Below are 19,416 nucleotides of genomic sequence, written 5' to 3' on the forward strand. Positions count from 1 at the left end.
AGCTATTCTTCCTTTACAACATTTCATCTTTCCTATTTTCTCCATTCCCATAGCCTTTATCCTAGTTTATGCCCTCATCATTTGTCACTGAGACAAGTAGAATAGCCTTGTCTAGTCCCTATCCTTTTCAATCCATCAACCACACAGTTACTAAATTATCTTTCTTAAAATACAGATCTGACAATGTCATTCTCATACTTAAAAATAAAAAAAAATCAGTGGCTCCTTTTTTGTCAACTCAAAGAATGTGTCTAAGTGTTTTTGCAAGCCTTAAACCACTACAAAAATATTAACTACCATTATTATATAACAAAAAACTCAGCTTGGCATTTACACCTTGTGATCTAATTCTTATCTAGTTTTCCAATTACTCTATTTAATTTTCTTTCTATTGCAATGAAACTGGTACTAATTATTTCCCATCTGTGGCATTAAATTTGTATCTTTTCATTCCATTGCACAGGTTTTCTCCTATGGTTAAAACATTTCCTCTTTGCCTCTCTCTTAGCATTCCTGTTTTGCTTTGAAGCCCAATTTATTATATGGGAGGTTTTTTGATTTGCCTAGTGTTTTATTTTTTAGTATTTCTCTTGCTTGAAATTACTTTGCATATCATTGTATGTACTTTTATTTTACATATATATGTAACTCTTGTATAATGTCAACTTCTTGTATGGATTCTATTTTTAAAAAAATTTGTATCCATAATATTAGGCAGAATGTCTTGCATTTTGTAAGAAGTTAATTAATACTTTTTATATTGAATTGAATTCATTTTAGCTTAATTCAATTCTATAAACATTTATGAAGTACCTATTTTGAACAGAACAAGATGATAAATGCTAGAAGAGATATGATGCTAAATAAAGGACTCCTTGCCTTCAAGAAATAGAGTTTAGAATAGCTTTGCAAAGATAGAAATAAGTTTAATTTGGGAGGCACAGTCAAGATGGCAGAGTAAAGGTAAGAACTTCTCATGTTCTCCCCCAAACCACTCCAAATTTCTTTAAATAATGCCTGTAAACAAATTTTAGAGCATCAGAGCATACAAAAGGATGGAGTAGAACAATTTTTCAGATGAATACACCTTAGAAGGTCATCAGGAAAGGCCAATGGCACCATAGTACCTGCCCCTGCCCCAGCCCCAGCCCCAGCAAAACTGGATTTGGTCTAGATACTTGTGACTAAATGGAAGTACTGGTGGTTTTCAGACCTCTCAGCTCCAAGACACCAGCCCAGGAAAAGGTCTGTGTCACTAGGGTATGAAACCAGTTCATAGTATCAGTGCAGGTCACATCAACACAGCCCCGGGGTTCAACCTAGGCCCCAATACAAGAAATAAGTTTAATTTAAAAACAGAACAGGGCAAGTGCACAAGATAAGCATAGACAAAGGTACCCATGTAAAATAAAGAGGTGATTTTTTTTTTTTTAATGCTTTGATTCCCTATTTCTTTAGTAGATTATATCCTATTATAGATCAGGTATAAGCTTATCCTTTCAGGAAAACACAATTAGAAATGAAATTGCTATAGAGGGCTTTTGTCTCTGACAGAACTGTCTTACCCTTAATTATGTGTTGGAATGGATCTAGCCTTATTATAGAGGGCCACAGATAGGGGGGAGAACTCTGGGAGAGGTATAAAATGCTTCAGCCCAGAGGGAACCTGTTGACAACATCTGGTTTTGCTCCCTATCTCCCCTAAGAGCTCTTGGCCTTCCTGGGAAGTCAGGGCAGGGTGACAACCTGTGTTGTGATTAAAGCAGAGTAATACCAAGTGGCAAAGAGTCATCTACATATAATTGCAAGTTGTTCATGTGGTCCCCTGTGGGCAGTATATACTTAGTGCATGTCCAGTGTTGTTTTGGTTATATAAGGATATGAGGGCATATGAGGGGGGAAAGAACTTGGAATAAATAGACTCTATATTTCCACCATCCTCAGGAGTCTTTCCTCATCACTCCTCCAATAAGCTGATTTGTTTTAACCACCCTGGTATGGGGGCTCTAGAAAGCACAGTACATTTTGTTATCCCAGTTTGGGGGCTCTAGAAAGCAGGACACAATACTTACTTATCAGTTCTCAATATGTAATTGACTATCCCAAGTTTAAAGAGTTACATAAGCAGCATTTCATTTTTTCCCCTTCTTTTCCTTATCAATGAGGTAAGTGTAGCATAAGTTGCAATCCTTGAAATTGGCACTTTGACCACAGTAGTCTCCATAATAGTATTCATTATTCATAATGCCATTACAGAGGAATCCTTGGTTATGGAGTGTATCTGGCCAAATAATCTGGTAAATATAGTATTACTAGGTATGCCATATGAGAAATACAAAATTTTAATATAATTAGAATCCAAGAAAATAATAATACAATAATATCAAAGACAATTTAAACTTTATTTTATGAATCAGGAAATATCTTGAGAAAATACTTGAAAGTATATGAGAAACTTTTTTGAGATCAATTATGTTACAAAAAGGGTAGTTAATAGAAGTTTCCAATTTATAGAACTTAGAAAAATATAACTAATGCTTCAATATGTTCATGGATCTCTGCTCACTATGCAGTATACAACCCATTCCCACATTATCCATTCAATGCTTTGACATAAATTCTCCACAAAAGATATATCTAATGTGTTAGATGATTTCCTCCAGTATATATGTATAAATACACACACATAAATACTTTATAGATATTAGTATAGAATTAAAATGATCCATCTGCTTATTCAACAGTAACTATCTGACAAGGTTTTCTCTTTTCTTGTCTTGGAGGAATTCATTATTTTTTGTGTGAATAACATTACTTATACTGTTATAGCATATGTCCCATATTATGGGACCATTGTCCCATAATAATGTTATTTTATCTCTTTTGTTTCTTTGTGTTCTATAATGTCTGACCATACAGAACCACTAGGGAAATATTTAATTTGATCGGTTCCAAAAGCTTTCCAGCCCATTATCCTATCCAGTTCTACCTCCTACTTATTTACCACCAACAATTAATTTTATATGTGTAAGGGTGTATGGATTAATTCAATAGATTGCATATTTAATTATATAACCTAATTGGGAAAACACAACTTGATCCACTTGATTTTGTGTATGTAGGTTTCTAGACTCCATCACTGTTTTTTAGATAAAGTTTTATTTTTAAATGCCCATTCTCCTCCTCCTAATCCTCCACAAATTAAGAAAGCAAGAGAAACAGAACCCCTATTATAAATGTTTAGTCAAGCCAAATACCTTTATTGTCTACATCTGAAAAAAATGTTTCAATTTGTACTGAGTCCATTGCCTTTCTATTAGGTAGTTATTAGCTTGTCTCATCTTGAATACTCTGAAATTGTGTTTGGTCATTGTGTTGATCTGAGTTACTAAGTCTTCTAAAAGTCCTTTAGACTTTAAAATTGTCTGTTCATATCCTTTGACCATTTATCAATTGGAGGATGACTTGAATTCTTATAAATTTGAATCAATTTTCTATATAAATTTAATTTTTTTAAAAATGAGATCTTTATCAGAACCCTTAAATGTAAATCCTCCCTCCCCAGTTTATTGCTTCCCTTCTAATCTTGTCTGCAATGGTTTTGTTTATGCAAAAACTTTTAAACTTAAATATAATCAAAATTACCTATTTTGTGTTCAATAATGTACTCCAATTCTTCTTTGGTCACAAAGTTCTTCTTTCTCCACAGGATCTGAGAGGTAAACTATCCTTTATTCTTCTAATTTGCTTATAATACCACTCTTTATGTCTAGATCATGAACTAATTTTGACCTTATTTTGGCATACAGTGTTAAGTGTGGGTCAATGCCTAGTTTCTCCCATATTAATCTCGAATTTTCCTAGCAGTTTTTGTCAAATAATGAGTTCTTATCTCAAAAGCTAGGGTCTTTGGGTTTGTCAAACACTAGATTACTATAGTCATTGATTATTTTAACCTATTCCCTTGATTGACTACTATTTCTTAGCCAGTCTCAAATAGTTTTGATGAGCACTGCTTTACAAGCTAGTTTTAGGTTTGGCACAGTGAAGCCACCTTCATTTGTATTTTTTCATTAATTCCCTTGATATTCTTGACTGTTCTTCCATATGAACATTATTATTATTTTTTCTAAATCTGTAAAATGATTTTTTTGGGAATTTGGTATAGTACTGCATAAGTAGATTAATTTAAGTAGGAATGTCATTTTTATTATATTCACTCAGCCTACCCATCAGCACTTGCTGTTCTTCCAACTGAATAAATCTGACTTTATTTGTGTAGAAAGTGTTTTATAGTTGTGTTCATATAGTTCCTGACTTTGCCTTGGCAGATTGACTCCCAAATATTTTAGATTATCTACAGTTATTTTAAATGGAATGTCTCTTTGTATCTCTTGCTGCTGGATTTTGTTGGTAAAATATAAAAATCCTGACAATTTATGTGAATTTATTTTGTATCTTACAACTTTGTTAAAATTGTGAATTGTTTCCAGTAGTTTTTTAGTTGATTCTTTAGTATTCTCCAAGTTTAACATCTTATCATTTTCAAAGAGTAGTAATTTTGTTTTTTTATTACCTGCTCTAATTCCTTTAATTTCTTTTTTTTTTCTTCAATTATATTTTTCTTATGCTTCTTTTGAGTTCTGTATTTGAAGATCAAATTTTCTATTCAGTTCTGGTCTTTTCATCAGAAATAGATGAAATTCACCTGTTTCATTGAATGACTATTTTTTACCTAAAATATGATGCTTGCGTTTGCTGGGTCATTAATTCTTGACTGAAATCCAAATGCTCTTTCATCCTTTAAAGTGGAAGCTGATAGGTCCCAGGTAGTCTTCATTGTGGCTCCTCAATATTTTAATTATTTACTTCTAGCTGCCTGCAATATTTTCTTCTTGATCTAATAATTTTGGGATTTAGTTACAATATTCCTTGGAATTTTCATTTTGAGATCTCTTTCAGAAGGTGATTGGTGATTTTTTAAATGGCTAATTTACCCTCTGATTTTAAGACATCAGGACATCATTTTCTTGATGATTTCCTGAAAAATGATGTCTGGGCTCTTTTTTTATCATAGTTTTCTGGAAGACAAATAATTCTTAAATTGTCTCTTCTAAATTTATTTTCCATGTCAGTTGTTTTTCCAATGAAGTATTTTATATTTTCTTCTAATTTTAAAAAAATTTTTGGTTTTTGTTTTAATAATTCATGAAGTCTCATTAAGTTATTCATTTCCATTTGTTCAATTCTAATTTTTAGTGAATGTTTTCTTCAGTTACCTTTTTATATTTTTTTGCATTTGTCCAATTGAACTTTTAAAATATGTGTTTTGTTCATTGGATTTTTTTTCCCATTTCACAGATTCAGATTCTGTTTTCAATGAATTGCTTTCTTTTTCATATTTATTTTGTAGTGAGTTATATGCTCTTTTCATTTCATCAAATCAATTTTAAGGAGTTTTCTTCAGATAATTTCTGTTTTTCCTTTTCCAAACTCTCCAAAGTTCTCATTTTCTTTTTCCTTTTTTCTTCTAAATGTCTTTTAATATCTTTTTTTTTTTTTTTAAATTCTTCCAAGAGAGCTCTGTGAAATGGGAACCAACTCATATCACCTTTTGGAGCTTCATCTATTGATGATTTGTCTTTAAGATCCTCTGGGTTTGAGGTCTATTCTTTTCTTTCTCCATAAAAGCTATCTATGGTCAGTTTCTTTTTTGCTTTATTGCTCATTTTTTTAAAGGTTGATGTGTGCTCTTAAGGCAAAGGGGTGACAGCTGCTTTAGTTTGCCCTAGTGCTGGTGCTGCTGACTGACCTCCAGAGCTGGGTAGGTGGTGGCCACGTCCCCCATTTTTCTGGGGTTCAGAAACTATTTGCCTTTTTTATTTGCTTTGTATGTCTCACAGCTAATCTGCTGAACCACTGGCGTGTAACCAGGACAGCATAGCCTAATAGTCTCAAAGTAGATTCTCTAGTTTGTGGACACAGCAATGCCCTGGCTCCCCACACTGCCTCCCTGCCCCTGCTCCTTGCACTTGGCAGCCTCTCCTCTTGTTTGATTGGAACAGATGTTTTCTGAAGTTCTTCCAAAGTATCTTCTTCTGGAAATTTGTTATGCTCCAAATATTTGTGTGTTCTTTCACTCCAAAACCAATTCAGAGACTTGATCTAGTGTTGATCTGAGAGATACAAGGAGGAACTCAGATAAAAACATGTTTGTTCTCCACCATCTTGGCTTCCCCCCTCAATAATTTTATTAAAATTCACTTCTTCTTGCTCTGTTCTTATAATGAGCTACAATTTATTTGTCTTCTGTCAATATCAATATGGATGTAATTTAGTTTTTCCAGGGATGTATTAACTCATCATTTGATAAAAGTCTGTCATTAAGTATATCAAAAGTTAATATGCACACATATGTATTCTAATAACCATATAATTCTAAATGCCCTCTATTTTCTTATATATGTCAAAGAAAACTTTAAGAAATTTAGGGCCCATTAACATTTTTTATCAATTTTATGGACCCCCATAGCCAAGTAATTCTCTTCAGCAGTCAATTATTTTAAATAATGAACATTTTTATATTAGTTTATTCTTGAATAACTGGCACAGTCTATACCAGAATTTACTTTAAGTCATTCCGATTATAAGGATCTTCTAGGGTTATTAGTTTAAATAGTTTATGAAAATATCAGATTTCTTCCTTGCCTCAAAGTATCATTAGAATAGTACTGTTTTGTTGAAGTCTGAACAAATAACATAAGCTTATTTTAAGAGAAAGACAATAAAAATTAGGGCATTTGTGGAATTCCTACAGAGAATATAAGAGTTGAGGTCTTGGGATCTATGGAGTGTTCAGGCAGAATGAACTCTCTGTTGTGAGGGCTTGCTGAGACCTCTTCAAGATTGTCCATCTACCTTTGGTATCTAACTGGCTTATTCAAGCCTCATCTTTTGCTCCAAGAAGCTGTAGCATGCAGAGAGGTCATATACTAGTAAAATTATCTGGGCAGATAGGCTAAATGAAGATGAGCGTAACCAACCTGTCTCATTCCCATTCGTGAGTCAGGGTGGTATATGCCATAAACATGTGAAGACTTTCTTTGGAAGAATGGGTAAATGCTGGCTGCAGGCACTTGTAGGAAGGTGGAGCTTTTGATATTTTTTTCCCAGCTTGGAGAGCTAAAGGGAAGCTTGAGGCACTATCCTCCCACTCCATAATTAAAGATACTTACACTAATAAAATCTTATTTTAAAAAATGAACTGATAAAGAAGAAGAACCTTACCATTGAAACATATTATGGGAATAGGGAAAATCAAGGTTCATCCTCAGAGAAGGAAAATTTAGTAAAAAAAAAAAAAAAATGCTTCTATCCCCAAAGTACCATAAAATGATTTCCTGACCAAAGAAATTTTTTTTTTAGTTTTCCCAATTAAAATAACAAATAAAAGTACTTTTAATATTAGTAGAAAGGATACCAAACATGTATGCTATACATGTAACTCAAAAAAAAAAAAAAGATACATGGAAGCAAAGGTAGGTGATGAAAAATAAACACAAAAGAGTAACATCATCCATGGCTTAGCACAAAATCTAAAATTATATTATTAAGCAGTGGTCATCAAAACCATTTGGTACTGGCTAAGAAATAGAATGGTGGATCAGTGGAATAGATTAGATACACATGACACAATAATCAAGACCTACAGCAATCTAGTATTGATAACTTTCAAACTCCAGTTTCTGGAATAAGAACTCACTATTTCACAAAAATTGCTGGGAATATTGGAAAATAATATATCCAAAATTTGGCATAGAGCTTCATCTCATACCCCATACCAAAATAAGATCAAAATATATATAGGATTTGGGCATAAAGGATGATAACATAAACAAATTGGGAGTACAAGGGATAATTTACCTATCGATCTTTGGAGTTAGGGAGAAATATATGACCAAAGAAAAACTAGAGAACATCATGAAAGATAAAATGGACAATTTTGATTACATTAAACTAAAAAGTTTTTGCACAAACAAAACCAACAAAAACAAAATTAAAAGGAAAGTACAAAGCTGGGACAAAATCTTTACAACCAATATTTCTGATAAAGATCTTATTTCTAAAATATATAAAGAACTATGTCAAATTTATAAGAATGAAAGTCATTCCCCAATTGATAAATGATCAAAGAATATGGACAATTTTCCGATGATGAAATTAAAACCATTTATACTCATATGAAGAAAATCTCTAAATCAATATCGGTTAGAGAAATGCAAATTAAAACAACTCTGAGGTACCATCTCACACCTCTCAAATTGGTTAAGATGATAGGAAAAGATCATGATAAATGTTAGAGGGGATATGGGAAAACTGGGACACTAATGCATTGTTGTTGGAGTTGTGAAATGATTTAACCACTCTGGACAGCAATCTGGAACTGAACTATGTCCAAAGTGCTATAAAACTCTTCATATCCTTTGACCCAGCAGTGTCATTACTGGGTTTGTATTCCAAAGAAATCATAAAGGAGGGGAAAAGGACCCACATGTGCAAAAAAAAAAAAAAATGTTTGTAGGGGCAGCTAGGTGGTGCAGTGGATAGAGCACCACCCCTGAATTCAGGAGGACTAGAGTTCAAATCTGGTTTCAGACACTTACCACTTCCTAGCTGCTTGACCCTGGGCAAATCACTTAACCTTAGCCTCGGGGAGGGGGGGAATAATGTAACAGCTCTTTTTGTAGTGGCAAAGAATTGGAAAATGAGTAGATGCCCATCAGTTAGGGAATGGCTGAACAAGTTGTGGCATATGAAGGTGTAGCATTCACTCCTCTGACCAAAGAAAATTTATAGATGAACTCAAAAAAGAATTGAAAAATCAAATGAGAGACAGTGAGAAAAAAACTAAAACTAAACGCCATCAAAAAAACCCAAGGTAATTATTGAAAAAAAAAGATAACCAACTTAAAAAGGAGGTACAAAGTTTCAAAGATGGAAATCATTCTTTGAAAATTAGAATTAGGCAAGGGGAATCCATGAAGCTATGGGAAACAAAGAAATAACAAAACAGATTATAAAACATGAATAGACCAGGATGTGGTACATCTTATAAGAAAAATGAGAGATTTGGAGAACAGATAAAGAAGAGAAAATATAAGAATAAATGGAATGCCAAAAAAGTTGTGACCAGAAAGAGAATCCCAACACAATAATGTAGGAAATAATCCAAGAAAATTGTCTTGGAGTGATAGAACATGAGGGAGAAGTAGGAATAGAAAAGCAATCAATCATCACCTCAAAGAGATCCTTTTTGGATCAGAAATGTTTTTGCCAAATTAAAAAAATCTTCAGATCAAAGAGAAATTTTGCAAGAAACAAGAAAAAAGCAATTCCAATACTCTGTAGCTACAATTAAAATTGTATAAGATTTATCAATAGCTACAATAAAAGATCCCAGATACTGGAATTATATCTACTGACAATCAAAAGAAATGTGTGCAGTCAAAAATATCATATTCAGCAAAATTATCTATAATTTTAATAAGAAAACATGGGTATTCAGAATTTGCAGATTTTCTTGACTATCAACCAAATCCAAACATCTATAGAAAATTTAACATAGAAGAGTCAATATCAAAGGTCAATTTTAAGGAACTCAAAATGGACAAACTGTTAAACACTGTTTATATTTTATTTACATGGGAAATGTTTACTATATGTTTAAGATTAACATCAATAATATGGTAGTTCAACCACACATCTCTCAGATTGACTAAGATGACATAAAAAGGTAATAATGAATGTTGGAGGAGATGTGGGAAAACTGGGGCATATATGTATACATATTTATATCGTTTTCTTGCACAAGAAAAATCAGATCAAGAAGGAAAAAAAGAAAAACTGAGAAAGAAAAAAAGAAGCAAATAACAATAAAGAAAATGGGAATACTATGTGGTGTTCAATACTCTGTTCCCATGGTTCTCTCTCTGGATGTAGTTGGCTCTCTTTATCACTGAACAAGTGGAACTGGTTTGAATCATGCCAATGTTGAAGAGAGCCACATCCATCAGAAATGACTGTCATATAGTCTTGTTGTTGCTGTGTATAATGATCTCCTGGTTCTGCTCGTTTCACTTAGCATCAGTTTATATAGGTCTCTCCAAGCCTCTCTCAAATCATCCTGCTGGTCTTTCATAGAGAACAATAATATTCCATAGCATTCATATACCACAATTTATTCAGCCACTCATTCTCCAGTTAATTGGCATCCACTGTTTCAAGTTTCTGGCTACTACAAAGAGGGCTGTCCCTCTTTGTGTGTCCCTTTCCCTCCTTTAAGATCTCTTTGGGATGGGCGGAGCCAAGATGGCGGAGAAGAAACACACGACTCTGTGAACGTCCTCACTCCCTCACAACCAATTAGATAAATTAAGTCTCAGAATTAGCCCAGGACTGATAGATACCACAAGGACTGGAAGCACGACTTACCAGCTGAAGAGAATCTGGAGTCTCAACAGAAAAGGTCAGTCCCCAGGGGAGGAAGAAGAGAGGCCAGCACAGACCTTCTAGGTTCTTCTAGGGACCGCGGTTTCTGGCAGGCACTTCCAGTTTGAGCACAGGGGCTTTTCACGTCACCTGCTGCAGACATCCACGCCCCACCCGGACACATAGGCTGGGCTTTGTGCTGTCTTTACTGTTCAGTCTCAAATCTCAGGGAAGCCGCTAAAACACAGCGCCCTCGGGCACAGCAGTGCTAATCACCTCTGAGGCACTTTCAGAGAGGGGGTGGGGAACTCTCTCCCAGAGCTCTATCTTAGCTCAGGCGCAGGAGCCGCTGCATCCATCTGGTCTGGGAGGTAGCTGGTAAAGAAGTAAATAAATAATTTCCTACCCCAGGGACAGACCCCAAAAGATTTTTTAAATATGAACAAAAAAGCCAGAAAAACTATAGATTCCTTCTATACAGAGAAAGAGCGGGTATCCAACCCCGAGGAAGTTAACAGCAGAGAGACAGCAGATAACAACCTAAAGGGGAACGATTCCTGTCCCCCATCACATAACTCTCTCCTAGAAGAAACTCTTAAAAAATTAAGGGAGTTTGAAGAAAAATGGGGAAAGGAAAGGGAAGCTATGATAGAGAATAACAAGGTCCTGAAATTAGAGTTGGAAAAAATAAAGAATTCACAGGAGATGCAGGGAAACAAAATTTATGAATTAGAAAAGGTTAAAAAAACACAGGAAAGTAGGATTTCTGAATTGGAAAAGATAAAAAAGTCTCAAGAAAATAGAATTTCTGAATTGGAAAAAGAAAATAATTCTCAAAAAAAAATTAGGGAAATGGAAAAAAATTCAATAGAGCAAAATAATTCATTTAAAAACGAAATTGGGCATTTACAAAAAGAACTAAAAACTGTGAAAGAAGAAAATAACTCCTTAAAAGTCAGGATGGAACAAATAGAAATGAATGATTCACAGAGAACCCAAGAATCAGTCAAACAAAACAAAAAAAATGAGAAGCTGGAGAACAACGTCAAATACTTACTGGGAAAATCTATAGACCTGGAAAATAGATCTAGGAGAGATAATCTGCGGATCATTGGACTTCCAGAAAACTATGACCAAAAAAAGAGCTTAGATTCTATTTTATAGGAAATTATCAAAGAGAACTGTCCAGAGATAATAGAAACAGAGGGGAAAGTAGATGTGGAAAGAATTCATCGAACTCCTTCTGAAATAGACCCTAAAAAAAGAACACCACGGAATATTGTGGCTAAGCTGCAGAATTACCACACAAAGGAGAAAATCCTGCAAGCAGCGAGAAAAAAACAATTTAAATACCAAGGTGCCACAATAAGGGTCACCCAAGATCTGGCTGCCTCCACATTAAAAGATAGAAGGGCCTGGAACCTGATATTCCGTAAGGCAAAAGATCAAGGACTGCAACCAAGAATGAACTACCCAGCTAAGTTTAGCATCTTTTTCCATGGAAGAAGATGGTCATTCAATGAAACAGAGGAATTCTATATGTTTCTAAGAAAAAAACCAGACTTAAACAAAAAATTTGATCTACATCCACAAGACTGAAGAGAAACAGAAAAAGGTACACAGAACCCTTGAGAACTGTAACTCTGTTGTGGGTAAATAAAAAGTACTCAAGGATAATTTGATTTTACTGATATAAAAGAAAAAAAGGGGGGTGTAGTAAAGGGAAGGAGGTCAGTTCAGAAAAAGGGGAAGGAATGATAAAAAGAGGGAAACTACATCCCAGGAAGAGGCATAGAAAATACACCATATCTGAGGGAACTTAGTGAGGGGGAGAATCATTGTGTGAATCTTACTCTCATCAGGAGAGGCTCAAAGAGTAAATAATTGCCATATTTGTTTTTCAGAGAATTCTCTCTCACCTCATTAAAAGGGGGGGAGAGGAAAAGGGAAAAGGAAAAGGAGAATAAGTGATAAGTGAAGGGACTTGGAGGGAGGGGGGAGGGATCCTAAAAAAAAAAAAAAAAAAAAAGAGGGAGGGTTGCGCGTCACAAGGGGGGTCTGTAAATTAAATATCGGGGAGGGGGATCAGGGGGGTCAAGGGAAAAAAGCATAATCTGGGGATAATACGATGGCAGGAAATACAGAATTAGTAATTTTAACTGTAAATGTAAATGGGATGAACGATCCCATCAAACGGAGACGGATAGCAGATTGGATCAAAAAGCAGAACCCTACAATATGTTGTCTACAGGAAACACACTTAAAGCAGGGAGATACATACAGAGTAAAGGTAAAAGGTTGGAACAGAGCCTATTATGCTTCAGGTAAAGCCAAAAAAGCAGGGGTAACTATCCTTATCTCAGATCAAGCAAAAGCAGAAGTAGATCTCGTTAAAAAAGATAAGGAAGGAAACTATATCCTGCTGAAAGGTAGCATAAATAATGAAGCCATATCAATACTAAACATATATGCACCAAGTGGTATAGCATCTAACTTTCTAAAGGAAAAGTTAAGAGAACTGCAAGAAGAAATAGACAGTAAAACTATAATAGTGGGAGACCTCAACCTTGCACTCTCAGATTTAGACAAATCAAACCACAAAACAAACAAGAAAGAAATTTAAAAAGTAAATAGAACATTAGAAAAACTAGGTATGATAGACCTTTGGAGAAAACTGAATGGCAATAGAAAGGAATATACTTTCTTCTCAGCAGTTCATGGATCCTATACAAAAATAGACCATATATTAGGACATAAAGATCTAAAAATTAAATGTAGGAAGGCAGAAATAATAAATGCCTTCTTCTCAGATCACAATGCAATAAAAGCTACATTCAGTAAAAAGTTAGGGGTAAATAGACCAAAAAGTATTTGGAAACTGAATAATCTCATCTTAAAGAATGACTGGGTGAAAGAGCAAATTATAGAAACAATTAACAATTTCACCCAAGATAATGACAATGATGAGACATCATATCAAAATCTTTGGGATGCAGCTAAAGCAGTAATAAGGGGAAATTTTATATCTTTAGAGGCTTATTTGAAGAAAATAGAGAAAGAGAAGATTAACGAATTGGGCTTACAACTTAAAAGGCTAGAAAAAGACCAAATTATAAACCCCCAACCAAAAATTAAACTTGAAATACAAAAATTAAAAGGAGAAATCAATAATATTGAAAGTAAAAAAACTATTGAATTAATAAATAAAACCAAGAATTGGTTTTATGAAAAAGCCAATAAAATAGATAAACCTTTGGTAAATTTGATCAAAAAAAAGAAAGAGGAAAATCAAATTGATAGTCTTACAAATGAAAAGGGGGATCTTTCCACCAATGAAGAGGAAATTAGAGAAATAATAAGGAGTTACTTTGCCCAACTTTATGCCAATAAATTTGATAACTTAAGTGAAATGGATGACTTCCTCCAAAAATATAGGCTCCCTAGATTAACAGAGGAGGAGATAAATTGCTTAAATAGTCCCATTTCAGAAAAAGAAATAGAACAAGCTATTTTTTTTTTTAAATTTTTTTTTTAATTTTATTTTATTTTATAATTATAATATTTTTTGACAGTACATATGCATGGGTAATTTTTTACAACATTATCCCTTGCACTTACTTCTATTCAGATTTTTTCCCTTCCTCCCCCAAACCCCTCCCCCAGAAGGCAAGCAGTCTTATATATGTTAAATATATTACAGTATAATTTAGATACAATATATGTGTGTAGAACCGAATTTTTTGTTGCACAGGAAGAATTGGATTCAGAAGGTAAAAATAACAGTTTACATTCATTTCCCATTGTTCCTTTTCTGGATGTAGCTGGTTCTTTCCATCATTAATCAATTGGAATTGGATTAGCTCTTCTCTATGTTGAAGAAATCCACTTCCATCAGCATACATCCTCGTACAGTATCATTGTTGAAGTGTATAATGATCTTCTGGTTCTGCTCGTTTCACTCAGCATCAGTTGATGTAAGTCTCTCCAAGCCTCTCTATATTTCTCCTGTTGGTCATTTCTTATAGAACAATAATATTTCATAACATTCATATACCATAGTTTACCCAACCATTCTCCAATTGATGGACATCCATTCATCTTCCAGCTTCTAGCCACTATGAAAAGGGCTGCCACAAACATTTTGGCACATACAGGACCCTTTCCCTTCTCTAGTAGTTCCTTGGGGTATAAGCCCAGTAGTAGTATGGCTGGGTCAAAGGGTATGCACATTTTGATAACTTTTTGGGCATAATTCCAGATTGCTCTCCAGAATGGTTGGATTCTTTCACAACTCCACCAACAATGCATCAGTGTCCCAGTTTTCCCACAGCCCCTCCAACATTCATCGTTATTTGTTCCTGTCATCTTAGCCAATCTGACAGGTGTGTAATGATACCTCAGAGTTGTCTTAATTTGCATTTCTCTGATCAATAGTGATTTGGAACACTCTTTCATATGAGTGGAAATAGTTTTAATTTCATCATCTGAAAATTGTCTGTTCATATCCTTTGACCATTTATCAATTGGAGAATGGCTTGATTTCTTATAGATTAAAGTCAATTCTCTGTATATTTTGGAGATGAGGCCTTTATCAGAACCTTTAACTGTAAAAATTTTTTCCCAATTTGTTACTTCCCTTCTAATCTTGTTTGCATTAGTTTTGTTTGTGCAGAAACTTTTTAATTTGGTGTAATCAAAATGTTCTATTTTGTGATCAATAATGGTCTCTAGTTCTCCCTTGGACACAAACTCCTTCCTCCTCCACAAGTCTGAGAGGTAAACCATCCCATGTTCCTCCAATTTATTTATGATTTCGTTCTTTATGCCTAAATCTTGGACCCATTTTGATCTAATCTTAGTATGTGGTGTTAAATGTGGGTCCATGCCTAGTTTCTGCCATACTAATTTCCAGTTTTCCCAGCAGTTTTTGTCAAATAATGAATGCTTATGCCAAAATTTGGGATTTTTGGGTTTGTCAAAGATTAGATTGCTATTTTTATTCACTATCTTGTCCTGTGAACCTAACCTATGCCACATGATGGTATACTTAGAGAACCCCAAAGACTCTGCTAAAAAGCTATTAGAAATAATTCAGAATTTTAGCAAAGTCGCAGGATACAAAATAAATCCACATAAATCCTCAGGATTTTTATACATTACCAACACAATCCAACAGCAAGAGATACAAAGAGAAATTCCATTCAAAATAACAGTCGATAGTATCATATATTTGGGAATATATCTACCAAAGGAGAGTCAGGAATTATATGAGCAAAATTACAAAACACTTGCCACAAAAATAAAGTCAGATTTAAATAATTGGAAAGACATTCAATGTTCTTGGATAGGCCGAGCGAATATAATAAAGATGACAATACTCCCCAAACTAATCTATTTATTTAGTGCTATACCAATCAGACTCCCAAGAAACTATTTTAATGACCTAGAAAAAATAACAACAAAATTCATATGGAAGAATAAAAGGTCGAGAATTGCCAGGGAACTAATGAAAAAAAAGTCAGAGGAAGGTGGTCTAAGTGTACCTGATTTAAAGCTATATTATAAAGCAACAGTCACCAAAACCATTTGGTATTGGCTAAGAAATAGACTAATTGATCAATAGAACAAGCTATTAATCAACTCCCCAGGAAAAAATCCCCAGGGCCAGATGGATTCACATGTGAATTCTACCAAACATTTAAAGAACAATTAGCCCCAATGTTATATAAATTATTTGAAAAAATAGGGGATGAAGGAGTCCTACCAAACTCCTTTTATGACACAGACATGGTACTGATACCTAAACCAGGTAGATCGAAAACTGAGAAAGAAAATTATAGACCAATCTCCTTAATGAATATTGATGCTAAAATCTTAAATAAGATATTAGCAAAAAGACTTCAGAAAATCATCTCCAGGATAATACACTATAACCAAGTAGGATTTATTCCAGGAATGCAGGGCTGGTTTAATATTAGGAAAACTATTAATATAATTGACCATATTAATAATCAAATTAATAAGAACCATATGATCATCTCAATAGATGCAGAAAAAGCATTTGACAAAATCCAACATCCATTCCTACTAAAAACTCTTGAGAGTATAGGAATAAATGGACTATTCCTTAGAATAATCAGGAGCATATATTTAAGACCTTCAGTAAGCATAATATGCAATAGAAATAAACTGCAACCTTTCCCAGTAAGATCAGGAGTGAAGCAAGGTTGCCCACTATCACCATTACTATTCAATATAGTACTAGAAATGCTAGCCTCGGCAATAAGAGCCGAGAAAGAGATTCAAGGAATTAGAGTAGGAAATGAGGAAATTAAACTATCACTTTTTGCAGATGACATGATGGTATACTTAGAGAACCCCAAAGACTCTGCTAAAAAGCTACTAGAAATAATTCAAAATTTCAGCAAAGTGGCAGGATACAAAATAAATCCACATAAATCCTCAGCATTTTTATATATCACTAACAAAATGCAACAGCAAGATATACAAAGAGAAATTCCATTCCAAACAAATGTTGAGAGTATAAAGTATTTGGGAATCCATCTACCAAAGAAAAGTCAGGAATTATATGAGAAAAATTACAAAACACTTGCCACAAAAATAAAATCAGATTTAAATAATTGGAAAGACATTCAGTGCTCTTGGATAGGCCGAGCGAATATAATAAAGATGACAATACTCCCCAAACTAATCTATTTATTTAGTGCTATACCAATCAGACTCCCAAGAACCTATTTCAATGACCTAGAAAAAATAACAACAAAATTCATATGGAAGAATAAAAGGTCGAGAATTGCAAGGGAACTAATGAAAAAAAACTCAGAGGAAGGTGGTCTGAGTGTACCTGATCTAAAGCTATATTATATAGCAGTAGTCACCAAAACCATTTGGTATTGGCTAAGAAATAGACCGGTAGATCAGTGGAACAGATTAGATACAAAGGACAAAAAAGGATACATATATAGCAACCTAATCTTTGACAAACCCAAAGATACCAACATTAGGGATAAAAATTCATTATTCGGAAAAAACTGTTGGGAAAACTGGAAATTAGTATGGGCAGAAATTAGATATGGATCCACACTTAACACCATATACCAAGATAAGATCAAAATGGGTCCATGATTTAGGCATAAAGAGGAAGATAATAAATAGATTAGAGGAACAGAGAATAATCTACCTCTCAGACTTGTGGAGGAGGAAGGAATTTATGACCAGAGGAGAACTAGAGATCATTATTGATCACAAAATAGAAGATTTTGATTACATCAAACTAAAAAGTTTCTGTACAAATAATACAAATGCAAACAAGATTAGAAGGGAAGTAACAAATTGGGAAAATATTTTTAAAAACAAAGGTTCTGACAAAGGTCTCATTTCCAAAATATATAGAGAACTGACCCTAATTTATAAGAAACCGAACCATTCTCCAATTGATAAATGGTCAAAGGATATGAACAGACAATTCTCAGAGGAAAAAATTGAAAGTATATCCACTCACATGAAAGAGTGTTCCAAATCACTACTGATCAGAGAAATGCAAATTAAGACCACTCTGAGATACCACTACACACCTGTCAGATTGGCTAAGATGCCAGGAACAAATAATGATGAATGTTGGAAGGGATGTGGGAAAACTGGGACACTGATACATTGCTGGTGGAGTTGCGAAAGAATCCAGCCATTCTGGAGAGCAATCTGGAATTATGCCCAAAAAGTTATCAAACTGTGCATACCCTTTGACCCAGCAGCTCTACTACTGGGAATATATCCCAAAGAAATACTAAAGAGCGGAAAGAGACATATATGTGCCAAAATGTTTGTGGCAGCTCTTTTTGTTGTAGCTAGAAACTGGAAGATGAATGGATGTCCATCAGTTGGAGAATGGTTGGGTAAATTGTGGTATATGAAGGTTATGGAATATTATTGCTCTGTAAGAAATGACCAGCAGGAGGAATACAGAGAGGCCTGGAGAGACTTAAATCAACTGATGCTGAGTGAAATTAGCAGAACCAGAAGATCACTGTACACTTCAACAACAATACTGTATGAGGATGTGTTCTGATGGAAGTGGAAATCTTCAACATAAAGAAGAGCCAACTCACTTCCAGTTGATCAATGATGGACAGAAATAACTACACCCAGAGAAGTAACACTGGGAAGTGAATGCAAATTGTTAGCACTAATATCTGTCTGCCCAGGTTGCATGTACCTTCGGATTCTAATGTTTATTGTGCAACAAGAAAATTATATTCACACACATGTATTGTACCTAGACTATATTGTAACACATGTAAAATGTATGGGATTGCCTGTCATCGGGGGGAGGGAATAGAGGGAGGGTGGCATAATTTGGAAAAATGAATACAAGGGATAATATTATAAAAAATATATATATAATAAAAAATAAAAAAAAGAAAGGACCTTTTGTCAAATAATCTCATAAATTATAAATAAATTAAAAAGAAAAAAATAAATAAAATGTCTATTTAAAAAAAAAAAAAAAAAAAAAAAAAAAAAAAAAAAAAAAGATCTCCCAGTAGAAATACTGCTGGATCAAAGGGGATGTGCAGTTTGATAACTTATTGAGCATAGTTCTAAACTGCTCCCCAGAATGGTTGATTTTGTTCCCAGTTCCACCAACAATGTATCAGAGTTCCTGTTTTTCCACATCCCCTCCAACATTTATCATTATCTTTTGTTGGCATCTTGATTATGTAAGGTTCTCTAAGTATACCCTCATATCATCTGCAAAGAGTGATAATTTGGTTTCCTCATTACCTAATCTAATTCCTTTAATCTCTATTTCTTCTCTTATTGCTAAAGCTAGCATTTCTGATACAATATTGAAAAGTAATGGTGATAGTGGGCAACCTTGTTTTATACCTGATCTTATCCCTGGGAATG

Source organism: Sminthopsis crassicaudata, chromosome 4 (assembly GCF_048593235.1).
Source record: "Sminthopsis crassicaudata isolate SCR6 chromosome 4, ASM4859323v1, whole genome shotgun sequence".
In the NCBI taxonomy this organism is placed as follows: Eukaryota; Metazoa; Chordata; class Mammalia; order Dasyuromorphia; family Dasyuridae; genus Sminthopsis; species Sminthopsis crassicaudata.